The sequence below is a fragment of the Eriocheir sinensis genome, chromosome 53 (assembly GCF_024679095.1).
Source record: "Eriocheir sinensis breed Jianghai 21 chromosome 53, ASM2467909v1, whole genome shotgun sequence".
Taxonomy (NCBI): domain Eukaryota; kingdom Metazoa; phylum Arthropoda; class Malacostraca; order Decapoda; family Varunidae; genus Eriocheir; species Eriocheir sinensis.
In genome coordinates, this window is record NC_066561.1 from 8,163,468 (window position 1) to 8,178,162 (window position 14,695).

The window sequence follows — 14,695 nt, forward strand, 5'->3', positions numbered from 1 at the left end:
GAGAGAGAGAGAGAGAGAGAGAGAGAGAGAGAGAGAGAGAGAGAGAGAGACCACTGGCCCGCGGACAGACATATAGACTAACAGACAGGCAGACAAAGACATGGAAACACAGACAAACAAACAAACAGCCAGCAAAGATAAACAGAGACGCAAACACAGACAGCGCACAGACAGACAGACAGACAGACAAGTGGATGAAATGGTCGGCAAGATATTGGGCTTGATAGTGGTTATAGAAATTAATGGATGGTCGGAGTGAGAGCGGGACGGGGGAAGGAGGAGGAGGAGGAGGAGGAGGAGGAAGGGAGGGAGGGAGGGAGAAGAGGAGGAGAGAGTGAAATTGACCTTAAATCAACAAAACTGGACCTACTTCGACCTTTATAATGAGCTTCGATTACTCTCTTCCTCCCTTTCTCCCTTTCTCTCTTTCTCCTTCCCTCTCTTCCTCCCTTTCTCCCTTTCTCTCTTTCTCCTTCCCTCTCTTCCTCCCTTTCTCTCTTTCTCCTTTCCTCTCTTCCTGCCTTTCTCTCTTTCTCCTTCCCTCTCTTCCTCCCTTTCTCCCTTTCTCTCTTTCTCCGTTCCTCTCTTCCTCTCTTTCTTCCTTTCTCTCTTTCTCCTTTCCTCTCTTCCAGCCTTTCTCTTTCTCCTTTCCTCTCTTCCTCCCTATCTCCTTCTCCCTTCCTCTATTCGTTCTTTCCACACTTCCCTATTCCTCCCTTCATCTCTTTCTCTCTTTCTATCTCCTCCTTCATTTCCTTTCTTCCTTCCCTTTCCTTTCCCTCCATTTCCTTACCTTACCTTACTTTTCCCTTTTCCTCCTTCCTCAAAACTTCTCCTCCCACACCCTTCTCTTACCCTCCCTTCTCTTCCCTTCCCTTCCCTTCCCTTGCCTTCTTTTTCTTCCCTTTCAATTATTTTCTTCATCTCCGTTTTCCACCTAATTAAATACCTTTCCCTTCCCTTGACTTTATATCTCTTCCATTCCAATTCCTTCCCTTCCCATCACTTCCCATCTCATCCCAACCCATCCCAATCCCACCCTATCCCACCCCTTCCCTTCCCTTCCCTTCCCTTCCCTTCCTTTCCCTTCCCCTCTCCTTGCCTCAATGTATTACTGCCGAGCTAATGGTCTATTGAATCCATGAGAGAGGAGATGTAATATTTTAGAATTATTCAAGACAGCTTCATTAGAGGATAGTAGTAGTAGTAGTAGTAATAGTAGTAGTAGTAATAGTAGTAGGCGGAGAAGGAGGAGGAGGAGTGCAAGTATTAGAGATAAAGGGAGGAGGAATGAAGGGTAAAAATGAGAGGAAGGGAGGTGATGAATGGAGAGAGGAGGGAAATAATACAGAAACAAAGGAAAGATTGGGTAAGACAGGAGAGAACAGAAAGATAAGGTTGAAACGAACAGTAGAGAAGGAGAGATGAAGGAACGAAGAAAGTGGGGATGAAAGGAAGGAGAAAAATGAGAGGACGGGAGGTGATGAATGGAGAGAAGGGAAAAAATAGAGAAACAAAGGAAAGAATGTATAAGATAGGAGAGATACAGAAATAAAAGGTTGAAACAAACAGTAAAGAAGGAGAGATGAAGGAACAAAAAAAGGGGAAAGAAAGGAAGGAGAAAAATTAAATAAACGAGAAACAGAGAAAGAGATGAAACAGACTTAAGAGACAGAAAGGGAGGAAGGGAGAAATTAGTAAAGAAGAAAGAGATGGAGAAAGGGAAGAGAGGAAGGGAGGAAAAGAGGGGGGTAGAAGGGAGGGATGGAGGGAAGGAAGGAGGGAGGGAGGCAGGTTTGCTAACGTTAAGGGTCAGTTTATACTCTCAGGTCGATGGAATGTGAGATGAAGAGCCTGATAATAATAATAATAATAATAATAATAATAATAATAATAATAATAATAATAATAATAATAATAATAATAATAATAATAATAATAGGAAGAAGAAAAAGACGAAGACGAAGAAAAAGAAAAAATAGCAGAAGAAGAAAACAGATGATAATAGACGAAAAATAACAATATCAAAAACTTTAAACAACAACACAAATAGCAACTAAACACACACACACACACACACACACACACACACACACACACACACACACACACACACACACACACACAGAGCCGAAGTGTTAGTACCGCCACCATCAAATCTCTCCTCTGAGGCCGATCGTTTCAGTAGCCAATCATATCACGCCAATTAGTGGAGCAGGTGAGCGTGGCAAAGGTGAGGAGAGGCGACGCGGAAATAGTAACGCATTGCCAGGTGAGAGAGAGAGAGAGAGAGAGAGAGAGAGAGAGAGAGAGAGAGAGAGAGAGAGAGAGAGAGAGAGAGAGAGAGAGAGAGAGAGAGAGAGAGAGAGAGAGAGAGAGATGAATGGGACGGTGTGGTTATGTATGTTTGTGAGTATATGTGTATGTGGGGGAGGGGGGTGTGTGTGTGTGTGTGTGTGTGTGTGTGTGTGTGTGTGTGTGTGTGTGTGTGTGTGTGTGTGTGTGTGTGTGTGTGAAAAAATCTAATACTCAGAAACTCTACGGTGAAATCTTGCCATATTTAAATTTTTTTTTTTGAGAGAGGTGAGACTTAGTTGTGAGCCCTCTCTCTCTCTCTCTCTCTCTCTCTCTCTCTCGCCTGATGCACTCTCCACAAACCTCAATTTAGCTTCTCGCGATCAAACTTTCCGTGTAAACAATTCGCGTTAGTGTCGCCAAGTCATTACCGGCAACAAATGAAGCGCACGGGACGGCGAGGCAGGGACAAAAACACGGGAACAAACACACAAACACACATACACTAACACATACACACGAACATACACATACATACACACGCACACACTTAAAGGGGAGGAGATGGAGAAATGAGGGAAGGAGAGGAAGGGAATAGAAGGAGAGAGAGAGAGAGAGAGAGAGAGAGAGAGAGAGAGAGAGAGAGAGAGAGAGAGAGAGAGAGAGAGAGAGACAAAGGGAAAGTAATTGTTAAGTGTCTTGTAAGGTTCGGTAAATGTTTCTTCTGCTTCTTCTTCTTCTTCTTCTTCTTCTTCTCCCTCTCCTTCTCCTTATTATTATTATTATTATTATTATTATTATTATTATTATTATTATTATTATCATTGATTTGAGAGGTACAAATATACGTTCATGTGGAGAGAAACAGACAAAGACAATGACAGACAGATAGAGAGTGAGACAGGCAGAGACAGAAAGACACATGACGAGAGATAGACAGACATTTAGAAAGACAGACAGATTGAGGCAAAGAAACAAACACAGATAAAACAAAAATGGGAGAAGGAAACAAAGAAACAAATAGAAGAAAAGGGAGAAATCAGAGCGAAACAACTTCACAGGAAAGAAAAAAAAACGATAAAAACAATAAAAAAAAAAATAAAAGACAATAAAAATAATAGAAATGAAGAGAGAGAGAGAGAGAGAGAGAGAGAGAGAGAGAGAGAGAGAGAGAGAGAGAGAGAGAGAGAGAGAGAGAGAGAGAGTTATTCCCTTCATTAGTAGGCATCACAGGTGTTAATGACCCCGTATAATCTCGCCTCACGTCCACTCATCCATCACCACCACCACCACCACCTCCACCACCACCACCACCTCCAGCATTTGTCTCCCAGCTGTCCTTGCGAACCTTATATGTGTACGTGGTATGTGTGGGTCGTTGACTGATGCCGTGTTTTATTGCTGTTTTTTGTGTTATTGTTGTGTGTTTTTGTTTAGTCTGAGCTAACCTTGATTTATGAAGTGTTTTATCGTGTTTTTGTTTGTTTTTTTTGTTTTTTGTTATCTGGTCACTCTGATTCTGCTTTTTTTATTGTTTTGTTTATCTTAATCGAGCCTAGTCGTGGTACATATGTTTTACGGCAATTTGCGGGCTTTTTTCATTACTGTTTTCCTTTTTCTTTTTTTTTCCCTTGGGCTGTTTCCTTTACTGTAAAAAATAAAATGGATAAAAATAAAATAAAAAACTGATTAACATATGGCAAAGACAGCACACACACACACACACACACACACACACACACACAGACAAAAATAGCAATACAAAACACAGATTCCCCACAAAAAAAAAAACAGTGACACACACACACACACACACACACACACACACACACACACACACAGACAAACAAACACCAATTCCCACACACACGCCGAATCCCTCACCGCCCCTTTCACACCCGAAAAAAAACATAACAAAAAAACACTAATTAATCACACACTGCAGAAACAGACAGACAGACACAAAAACAGACACACTCACACACACACACACACAACGGACCCCTTCACCCCCGCACAAAAAAACAAAACAAAAAAAAACAACCACGATTAATCACAGCCTACAGAGACACAGACAGACACAAAGGAGACACAGAAACCCACAAAATCCCATGTTAAGGCGATGGCTGTCACGTTAGTCCGGGCAAAACGCGTCGCACCTGTCCATCAGCGTCACCCGGGCACGACACACCTGCCGCCCGCCCCGTCCAGGTGAGGGCCAGGTAAGGGAGGTGAGATTACCGAGACCACTTCATGTATTTTTGTTCCCTACGGACGAAGCAGTATAAATCTAGAGTGCGTGACGGGGCGATGGAGAGAATATAAAAAAAAGTAAGGGGAAAGGAGAGGGAGTAAGCAGCCGATAAAGAGAGAGAGAGAGAGAGAGAAACACGCATTAAAAAGACTGTTGTATCTATCTAGTATTATTATATTACCTTAACTTGATTACTTTTCTCTACCTATGTTACTTGCTCTAGAAATGTTTATATATAGAGTTGTTTCTTAGATTTAGTACGATTATAAGACTTTAAGTATGGTATAAATTCTTCTCGTGTCTGTGTGTGGGGGAGGGGGAGCCGTGTGTGTGTGTGTGTGTGTGTGTGTGTGTGTGTGTGTGAAACAGCTACTTCTTCCCCACTTTTTACATCGTTTCTCTTTCTTTCTTTCTTTCTTTCTTTCTTTCTTCCTTCCTTCCTTCCTTCACTCCCTCCCTCCACCCCTCCCTCCCTCACTCACTCACTCACTCAATCATTCATTCATTTATTCATTCATTCATTCCTCCTCCTCCTCCTCCTCCTCCATCCATTCTCTTTCTTCCATTACAAATCCACTTTTCTTTGTTTTGTTCTATAGAATCAAACTCCCTTCTACCGTCCCGTCCAGAACCTTGCCCTTCCTAGATTCCCTTGCACCTCCATCCCTCTTTTATATTACATGCACTCACCTATACAACTCTCTCTCTCTCTCTCTCTCTCTCTCGTAGATTGCACCGAATCCTATAGAAACTGAGATGAAATATTTCTTTTTTTTCTGTTTTAATCTCTCTTCCTCTCTCTCTCTCTCTCTCTCTACCTCTCTTTACTTCTCTCTACCTCTCTCTACCTCTCTCTACCTCTCTCTACCTCTCCCTTCCTTTCCCTACCTTCCTTTCCCTACCTTCCTTTCCCTCCCTTCCTTTCCCTCCCTTCCTTTCCCTCCCTACCTTTCTCTCCCTCCCTTTGGCTAACTAGAATCCTACAAGCTCTCAATTCTTTTTTACTTTCCTTTACATCCACTTCGAATATTTTTGTTCTATTCAATCCTTTAAAAGAAAAAAATCAAAGCTATCCCTTATATAGCTTGACACACACACACACAAACACACACACACACGTAAACACACTCCAATCTGTGCTATCTTGATCCACTACCTTTCAAAAATATATAGACTCAAACACCTTTTTTTTCTTCTTTATATTGCAGTGAAACATTAAAACACACACACACACACACACACGGGCATTCATATATATCGTTCCATCGCAATAAGACTTCTTCATCCTTCCTTCCTTCCTTCCTTCCTTCCTTCCTTCCTTCCTCCCACTTTCTCTTCTCTTACAAGGATTCCTACAGGACGCCTCGACGTGCTGTACAAAGGCAGTCCTGTGGGTCCCGCGAGAAGTCCTGCGTCCGATCCTGCGGCCAGTTTATCCTTCAGACTGATGGAAAAAGTTTGTTTCCTCTATGAATAGCGACCGAGGAAGGACGCGAGGGAGGAAGGAGGGAGGGAGGGAGGAAGAGTGGGAAGGAAAGAGAATTGAAGGAAAGAGAAGGAAACAGAAGAGAAAGGAATGACAGGAAGAGCAGGGAAGGGGAGGAAAGGTAGAAAGGAAAGAACTGAAAGAGATGGAAAGGATATGAATGGAAAGGAAAAGAAAGAGAGAGAGAAGAGAAGGAAGGAAGGAAAGGGAAGGAAGGGAAGAACACGAGAAGAGAGAGGAAGAGAACGGAAGGAAGGAAGAGAGAGGAAGGAAGGAAGAGGAAAGAGGAAAAGAGAGAGAGAGAGAGAGAGAGAGAGAGAGAGAGAGAGAGAGAGAGAGAGAGAGAGAGAGAGAGAGAGAGAGAGAGAGAACAAGAACACGAGAGAGAACAAGAACACGAGAAAGAGAGAGAACGAGAGAACAACCAAGCGAGAGAGAGGATAAGAGGAACGCAGGGAAAGATATAAAGAGAGAGAGAGAGAGAGAGAGAGAGAGAGAGAGAGAGAGAAAAAGACAGAAAACGAAAGAGAATAAGAGAAAGAGAGGGAAAGGGAATATAGATAAAGAAAGGTAAAGAGGACGTAAAGAACAGGGAGGGCGAGGCGAGGAGAGGAGAGGACAGGAAGGCGGTTGAGAGTCCAGATTTACAAAAGGCAAAAGGGATAAAGGCGCGCTGATATTGGCGAGGCATATTGAAAGGCTGACACGAAGGGGGGGGTGGAGGGAGAGAGAGAGAGAGAGAGAGAGAGAGAGAGAGAGAGAGAGAGAGAGAGAGAGAGAGAGAGAGAGAGAGAGAGAGAGAGAGAGAGAAAGGGAAGGGAAGGGAAGGGAAGGAAAGGAAGAGAAGGGAAGGGAAGGGAAGGGAAGGGAAGGGAAGAAGTGCATAAGGGATGAAAAAGGAGAGATAAAGAGAGATAAAGAGAGAGAGAGAGAGAGAGAGAGAGAGAGAGAGAGAGAGAGAGAGAGAGAGAGAGAGAGAGAGAGAGAGAGAGAGAGAGAGAGAGAGAAAAGAAGAGAAAATAGGAATGAAGGAAGGAAGGACAGAAACGAGGAGGAAAGGAAGAGAGAGGAGAGAAAGGAAGGAAAGAAGAGGTAGAAATGAAGGAGGAAATAATGTATAAAGAAAGAAAGGAGGGAGGAAAGAAAAGAAGGAAAAAAGAGAAACTAAAAAGATAATCGAAAGTATGAGTGAATGAAAGAAAAAGAGAGAGAGAGAGAGAGAGAGAGAGAGAGAGAGAGAGAGAGAGAGAGAGAGAGAACAGGGGAGGGTGAAAGATGAAGGGCAGGCTTGAAGGGGAAGTCGTGAAGGGGTGAAGGGGTGAAGGGGAGGGGACAAGGGAAGGGTCACATACGTAAGGGTGTGAAGGGTGGATGAACGGAGTGAGGAAAGTTTAAATGGCCGTAATAAACCTTTGAAGGGGCGAGGAAGGGGAGGGAAGGGGAGAGAGGGAAGGGGAGGAGAGAAGGGGAAGGGGAGGGCTGGAGGTAAAGGTGAATTTGAAAGACAATGAAAGGGTTAGAGAAAAGTGAGAAGATATCGTCTTATGAGCTGTATTTAAAGGTTTTCTCTCTCTCTCTCTGGTACTGTTTCTTCTTTTACATTCAGTCATCAAAGGAAGGAAAGAAGATAAGATTGCAGTGTTTACGTTTATCTTTTCTCTCTCTCTCTCATATGCAGCAATCAGGAGAAGGAAGGAAGATAAGGTTCCAGTGTTTACGTTTATCTTCCCTGCATTAGACAGCGAAGACGAGGAACCTTTCTCACACGGAGCCTGAATGCAGTGTTTCTATGGGCGGTTATAAGTTCTGGCTCCCCTCGCGGACTCAGGTGGAATTAAAGGTAAGATTGGAAAGTAATAAAAGCGATAAACATTGCGGAGTTAGGGTTGAGATCTTTTGCTGAGGAAGGGAGTGCATGGGAGGGGCAGTTGTTGCTGTTCTTTTGCTTAGATTTCAGTTTTCGATAGATGCGTGAATGTTTTGTTTCCCCTCTCACTTTCGTTGACTCAGGTGGATTGAAAGGTAAGATTGGATAGTTATATGACCCGTGAAGCCCTCAAGGTGTAATCCGTGAGTTATTTTTTTCCTAATATTGTTTTTTATTTTGCAATTTAGCTCCTTTGGTTGTGTATAAGAATTGAAGGCAGGATTGGACAGTAACATAACCGGTAAAATCTTTCGCATGGGAGGGTGAAGATGAGTGCTTTTAGGTACATATGTTGAGTGCTTTCACAGTGTTTCACGAGGAGGGTATCAAGACACCTCTCCACCCGAAACTGACCTCTCTTTTGGCTATTCTTTACTTTTGTCTTTTTTTTAGGAGCAGCGTTTAGCGGAGGGCGGGGCGGGGCGGGGCGGGGGAGGGGGGGGGGTCTACACTTTTTTTATGCCCTCAAGATGCTTCGTTTCCAGTAAAAAAAAAAAAAATAATGCTCTCCTTCCTTCTGACTGCATGAAAGAACAGTACTATGACCGGTGAAATATTTAGCATGGGAGAGTGAACAAGACTCCCTTAAGTTGCATCTGACAAAATTGGGATTAAACGAGGCTACACGAATCCGGTCTTTTTCGCAACTTTATCAAAACTTTCCGCCTCCCCCTCGCCGAGCACAAATCAACGACGCTGTTGTTAGTAAAGTGACGGCGAGACCTTTTATCAGTCAGAGAAGGAACCTGTACAGACCCTGGTTTTATTTATTAATTTATTTACCTATTTATTTATTTAGTGTTTTGCATTTTCAGATTTTTCCACTTTTCCGTTTCTGAGGTTTGCAAGGTAAGAAAAGATGGCGCCACTATAAAAAAAACTTGCCTGCACCATGACGGACTGGGGCCAATCACCATCCAGGCCCCTCAAGAAAGCTTACTGATGCTGAAGGCCGACACGTCAAAAAAAATAAAAAAATAAATAAAGTATGAGGGAACAGGAAGAAGAGGACCCCAAACCGGTGACCATTTACAGAACAGACGAACAACCCCAAACACAAACTGCAATGGTTCCTAGACTCCTGCTCGCCTTGCAGTCTTTCATCTTCCTGAGGCGCGAGAAAAAGGGGGACTCGACATTGAAACCAAACGATAACTTGACGATAAAAACGACGGACAACTCTTTAACAGACCTGAACGTGGAGAACGACACACCAACCCGATGCTTTCAAGGGTCTTTCTAACCTTGGTGTAACTGTAGCAGAAAGCGATAACTTAATACAAAAATGACAGGCAAATCTTTTTTTTTTTCAACCAGAAGTTACTGAAGGTTACAGCGATCCAATGCTTTCAAGGCTCTCTTTTATTTGCGCCAAAGCTACCTCGGAAAGATGAAAGGGTGTGAGGTGAGCAAGCCCCAAGAAAGCATTGAAGTTTGTTTTAGGATATTTACCGTTTGTTACGCCAAGGGTCAGTGGTGGCTATTCTCTCTCTCTCTCGCTTACTCTGCCCTTATCTCCCCACAACTCCCCTCAATCAACTCCCCTTATATCCCCTTCTCTTCCCTTCTCTTCCCGCCTCTCCCCTTCTCTCCCCTGATCTCCTCTTATCTCCTCTTATCTCCTCTTCTCTTCCGTCCCATCTGTTCCACCTCGGAGACGGAACGGTCGAAGGTGGTTATCAATTTCATTACTAACTTATTCCTGTTTCTATATCCGTCTCAGATAGCTAGATACAGTTACAAAAAAAGTAGGATTTGTGCAACGCGATACACTCTCCGATTGGTAAAAAAAAAAAATAGAGTTCTCACCTTCAAATTGCTTTCTATAACGTTATTGATCTCCGTCACTACCAGAGTCACCGTGAAGTCAGGAGAGTTTATAAATATTAGCAAGAGAAAAAACGAAATCCGTGTAGCGTCGCTCACTCTCCCATGGTAAAGTTTCAATGTCAATTTACTAAAACGTTATTGATTTCTCCTGCTCTCTGCGTCACCTTGGAGCCAGAAGGAAAGGTTAGAAAAACGTGCGATAAAAACGAGGTCTGGGTAACGCTATTCACCCCCTGGCTGCTACAACGTTATGGATTTGTGTTGCTATGCGAGTCACCAGAGAGGGAGAGGAGAAAAAGGTTAGGAAAAAACAGAAAAAAAAAAGGATTTGTGGAACGTCATTCGAATTATAAGAGAGGAGCGGCGAGCAGCGGGCTTTTTCTTTTTTTTTTTTTTTTTTTACTCTTTTTATTGCCCTTGAGCCGTGTCCTCTGATGTATAAAAAAATCCTGGTTGGTAAAGGTTTCCACCAATAGTTTACTACATCATTATTGATCTATGTTGCTATACGAGCCGCCAGAGAGAGGGAGAGGAGGAAACGTTAGAAAAGAATGAGAGAGGAACAGGATTTGGGTAGTTATTCAGTCCCTTTCTCGACCCCACCCTTCACACCTGGGAGAGGGAGAGGAGGAAACGTTAGAAAAGAATGAGAGAGGAACAGGATTTGGGTAGTCATTCACTCCCTTTCTCGACCCCCCCTACACACCTGGGAGAGGGAGAGGTGGAAACGTTAGAAAAGAATGAGAGAGGAACAGGATTTGGGTAGTCATTCAGTCCCTTTCTCGACCCCACCCTTCACACCTGGGAGAGGGAGAGGAGGAAACGTTAGAAAAGAATGAGAGAGGAACAGGATTTGGGTAGTCATTCAGTCCCTTTCTCGCCCCTACCCTTCACACCTGGGAGAGGGAGAGGAGGAAACGTTAGAAAAGAATGAGAGAGGAACAGGATTTGGGTAGTCATTCAGTCCCTTTCTCGACCCCCCCTTCACACCTGGGAGAGGGAGAGGAGGAAACGTTAGAAAAGAATGAGAGAGGAACAGGATTTGGGTAGTCATTCACTCCCTTTCTCGACCCCACCCTACACACCTGGGAGAGGGAGAGGAGGAAACGTTAGAAAAGAATGAGAGAGGAACAGGATTTGGGTAGTTATTCAGTCCCTTTCTCGACCCACCCTTCACACCTGGGAGAGGGAGAGGAGGAAACGTTAGAAAAGAATGAGAGAGGAACAGGATTTGGGTAGTCATTCACTCCATTTCTCGCCCCCCCCAACCTTCACACCTGGGAGAGGGAGAGGAGGAAACGTTAGAAAAGAATGAGAGAGGAACAGAATTTGGGTAGTCATTCAGTCCCTTTCTCGACCCCCCCTTCACACCTGGGAGAGGGAGAGGAGGAAACGTTAGAAAAGAATGAGAGAGGAACAGGATTTGGGTAGTCATTCACTCCCTTTCTCGCCCCTACCCTTCACACCTGGGAGAGGGAGAGGAGGAAACGCTAGAAAAGAATGAGAGAGGAGCAGGATTTGGGTAGTCATTCACTCCCTTTCTCGACCCCCCCTTCACACCTGGGAGAGGGAGAGGAGGAAACGTTAGAAAAGAATGAGAGAGGAACAGAATTTGGGTAGTCATTCAGTCCCTTTCTCGACGACCCCACCCTTCACACCTGGGAGAGGGAGCGGTGGACAGGTAAGGAAAGGCGTCGTAAAACCTTTCCAGCTTCCATAACATACAACGCAAACTTTAGGCCAAAACGACGCATCAAATCTCATACAAAACAGTGTGAATAGAGTTACACTAACGCCATCTCTTCATAGCCCTCCCCAAGTCTTTCATCTCCATGTCCCCAACCCCAGGAGTGACTAAGCCGTGACAGAGGTTAGACTCGACTTGTGAAGAAAGCGGAGATGTGAAGAGAAAAATGTCGAAACGAACACTGTATAAAACCGGAGGATAAAAAGCGTTACGCCAAGCTCGTGTCTTCATAGCCCTTCTCCCCTTACAATCTTACCTTTCAAAACGACTGAGATGTTACAAAGATGCTGGGGAGGGAGAGCAAGGGCAAGACATAGCTTTAGGCCAAAAATGTAAACCAAACCATTACGAAACAGGTGAATTACAATGCTGTTTTCTAACCTGTTAACCTCCCCGTCACCAAGGCATCAAGAGTGACCCTGAGCAGATAAAAAGATGCTGGGGAAGGGCGGAAAAGAAAGGAGGTTGCTTTAGGCCAAAAATGTAAACCAAACCATTACGAAACAGGTGAATTACAATGCTGTGTTCTAACCTGATAACCTCCCCGTCACCAAGGCATCAAGAGTGAGCCTGAGCAGATAAAAAGATGCTGGGGAAGGGCGGTATAGAAAGGAGGTTGCTTTAGGCCAAAAATGTAAGTCAAACCATTACGAAACAGGTGAATTACAATGCTGTTTTCTAACCTGATAACCTCCCCGTCACCAAGGCATCAAGAGTGACCCTGAGCAGATAAAAAGATGCTGGGGAAGGGCGGTAAAGAAAGGGGGTTGCTTTAGGCCAAAAATGTAAGTCAAACCATTATGAAACAAGTGAATTACAACGCTGTTTTGTAACCTGATAACCTCCCCGTCACCAAGGCATCAAGAGTGAGCCTGAGCAGATAAAAAGATGCTGGGGAAGGGCGGTAAAAAAAGGAGGTTGCTTTAGGCCAAAAATGTAAGTCAAACCATTACGAAACAGGTGAATTACAACGCTGTTTTGTAACCTGTTAACCTCCCGTCCTCAAGATATCAAGGGTCGCATCATAAGACATTTCGCCGGCCAAGAACGCATATTTGTCAAGGCTTTCGTAGGAGTTGTGGGCATTTCCAGGAGTAGTTTCATGACCCTGGTGGTAGTGTGACCCTTCTTCTGTACCATGAACCTGAAGAAACACTCATTAGAACCCGACTGACCCCCTCTTTGACCTTTAGAAATAGCTGATGTGAGAACCGAAAATGCTTTATAATACCGATTTAAGAGTGAGCCTGGGCGGATAAAAAAGTGCTGGGGAAGGACGGTAAAGGAAGGGGGTAGCTATAGCCCAAAATGCAAGCAAAACCATAACGAAACAAGTGAATATCAACACTGTTTTCTAACCTGTTAACCTCCCCGTCCACAAGGCATTAAGAGTGAGCGAGGGCAGCAAAAGGAATTAAGGTTATCGGTAAAAACAAAACAAAATCGGTGAACTCGCAGGGAAAATCGCGCTGCACAAATCTGATGTTTCCACAGCCCTTTGCAAACCTGTTAAGCTCTCCGTATCCGTGGGGTGAAGCGCTTTGAAACTGTGCGTGAGGAGTTCCTGGTAGAGTGACGCTGGAATATTTAGCGAAAGAGAATATCGTTAAACAAATGCAATGTTTTCGTAACGATTTTCAAGTGTATTATCCTTTTCCTCCTCCCAAGCTGACACATATAAAACTGTAGGAAAAAAGAGTTTATGGTTAAGTCACAGTGAAATCCTTGACAATATAGTGGGTGATCGCTACACAAATGCAATGTTTTCGTAACGATTTTCAAGTGTATTAGCCTTTTCCTCCCCCCAAGCTGACAAATATAAAACTGTATGAAAAAAAGAGCTTATGGTAAAGTAACGGTGAAATCCTTGACAATACAGTGGATGAATATCGTTAAACAAATGCAATGTTTTCGTAACGATTTTCAAGTGTATTATCCTTTTCCTCCCCCCAAGCTGACACATATAAAACTGTTTGGAAGAGTTTATGGTAAGGTAACGGTGAAATCCTTGACAATATAGTGGGTGAATATCGTTAAACAAATGCAATGTTTTCGTAACGATTTTCAAGTGTATTAGCCTTTTCCTCCTCCCAAGCTAACACATAAAACTGTATGAAAAAGAAGAGTTTATGGCAAGGTAACGGTGAAATCCTTGACAATATAGTGGGTGAATACTGTAGCACAAATCCAATAGTTCATCAACCCTTTTCTAACCTAGTAACCTTTTCCTCTCTAATCTTTCAAACGTGAGACTGTACATTAAAAAAGGCGTATAGCGAAATGGTGTGATCTTAAGCAAAATAGTGGGTGGGTATCGTTGCACAAATCCAATAGTTCGTCAACCCTTTTCTAACCTAGTAACCTTTCTCTCTCTTATCTGGCAAGAGTGAGACTGACATACAACAACAACAACAAAAAAAAAAAAAAAGGTCATGGCGAAATGGCGGTGAGGTCTTTCGCAAAACAGAGGGTGGATAACGTTGTAAAAAACCCGGTTTCCACACGTCTTTTCTAACCTTTTAACATTTTCCTTTCCAAGCCGACAAAGGCGAGACAGTGCTTTGAAAGATGAGTTTATGTGAGGCGAAGTGACGGTGAACGCTTTCGCAAAACAAGGAGAATAACGTAGAATAAGTACAATGTTTCCACAGCTCTTTCTGACCTATGAACTTCTTCCTCCCCAAGCCGGCAAAAGTTAGAATGTGTATTGAAGAGTTCATGGCCGAGTGACGGAGATTTCCTTAGCCAAACAGAGGGTGAATAACGTTGCAAAATTCTTTCTAACTTATTATTTTCCTCCCAAAACCGTCAACAGTTAGAATGAGTATTGCAAAGAAGAGTTCATGGCTGAGTAGCGTGGATTTCCTTAGCCAAACAGAGGGAGAATAACGCTGCAAAAGTCTAGTAGCTTCACAATTTCTTTTCTAACTTATTATTCTTTTCCTCCCAAACCCGGCAACAGTTAGAATGAGTATTGCAAAGAAGAGTTCACGGCTGAGTAGCGTGGATTTCCTTAGCCAAACAGAGGGAGAATAACGCTGCAAAATTCTAGTACCTTCACAATTTCCTTTCTAACCAAGTAACCTTTTTTCCCCTCCAATTCGCCAAAAATAAGACTACATTAAAAGGGAGGAGTTTATAGCAAAGTCACGGATA

The 14,695-nt window shown here is 43.4% G+C and overlaps 1 long non-coding RNA gene across 1 annotated transcript in view; it reads right to left on the reverse strand.

The window, feature by feature from the left end:
- LOC126983301 (uncharacterized) overlaps nt 1–14,695 on the reverse strand; it is a 156,080-nt gene that overhangs the window by 72,847 nt on the left and 68,538 nt on the right. The gene's annotated exons all lie outside the window — the stretch shown is intronic.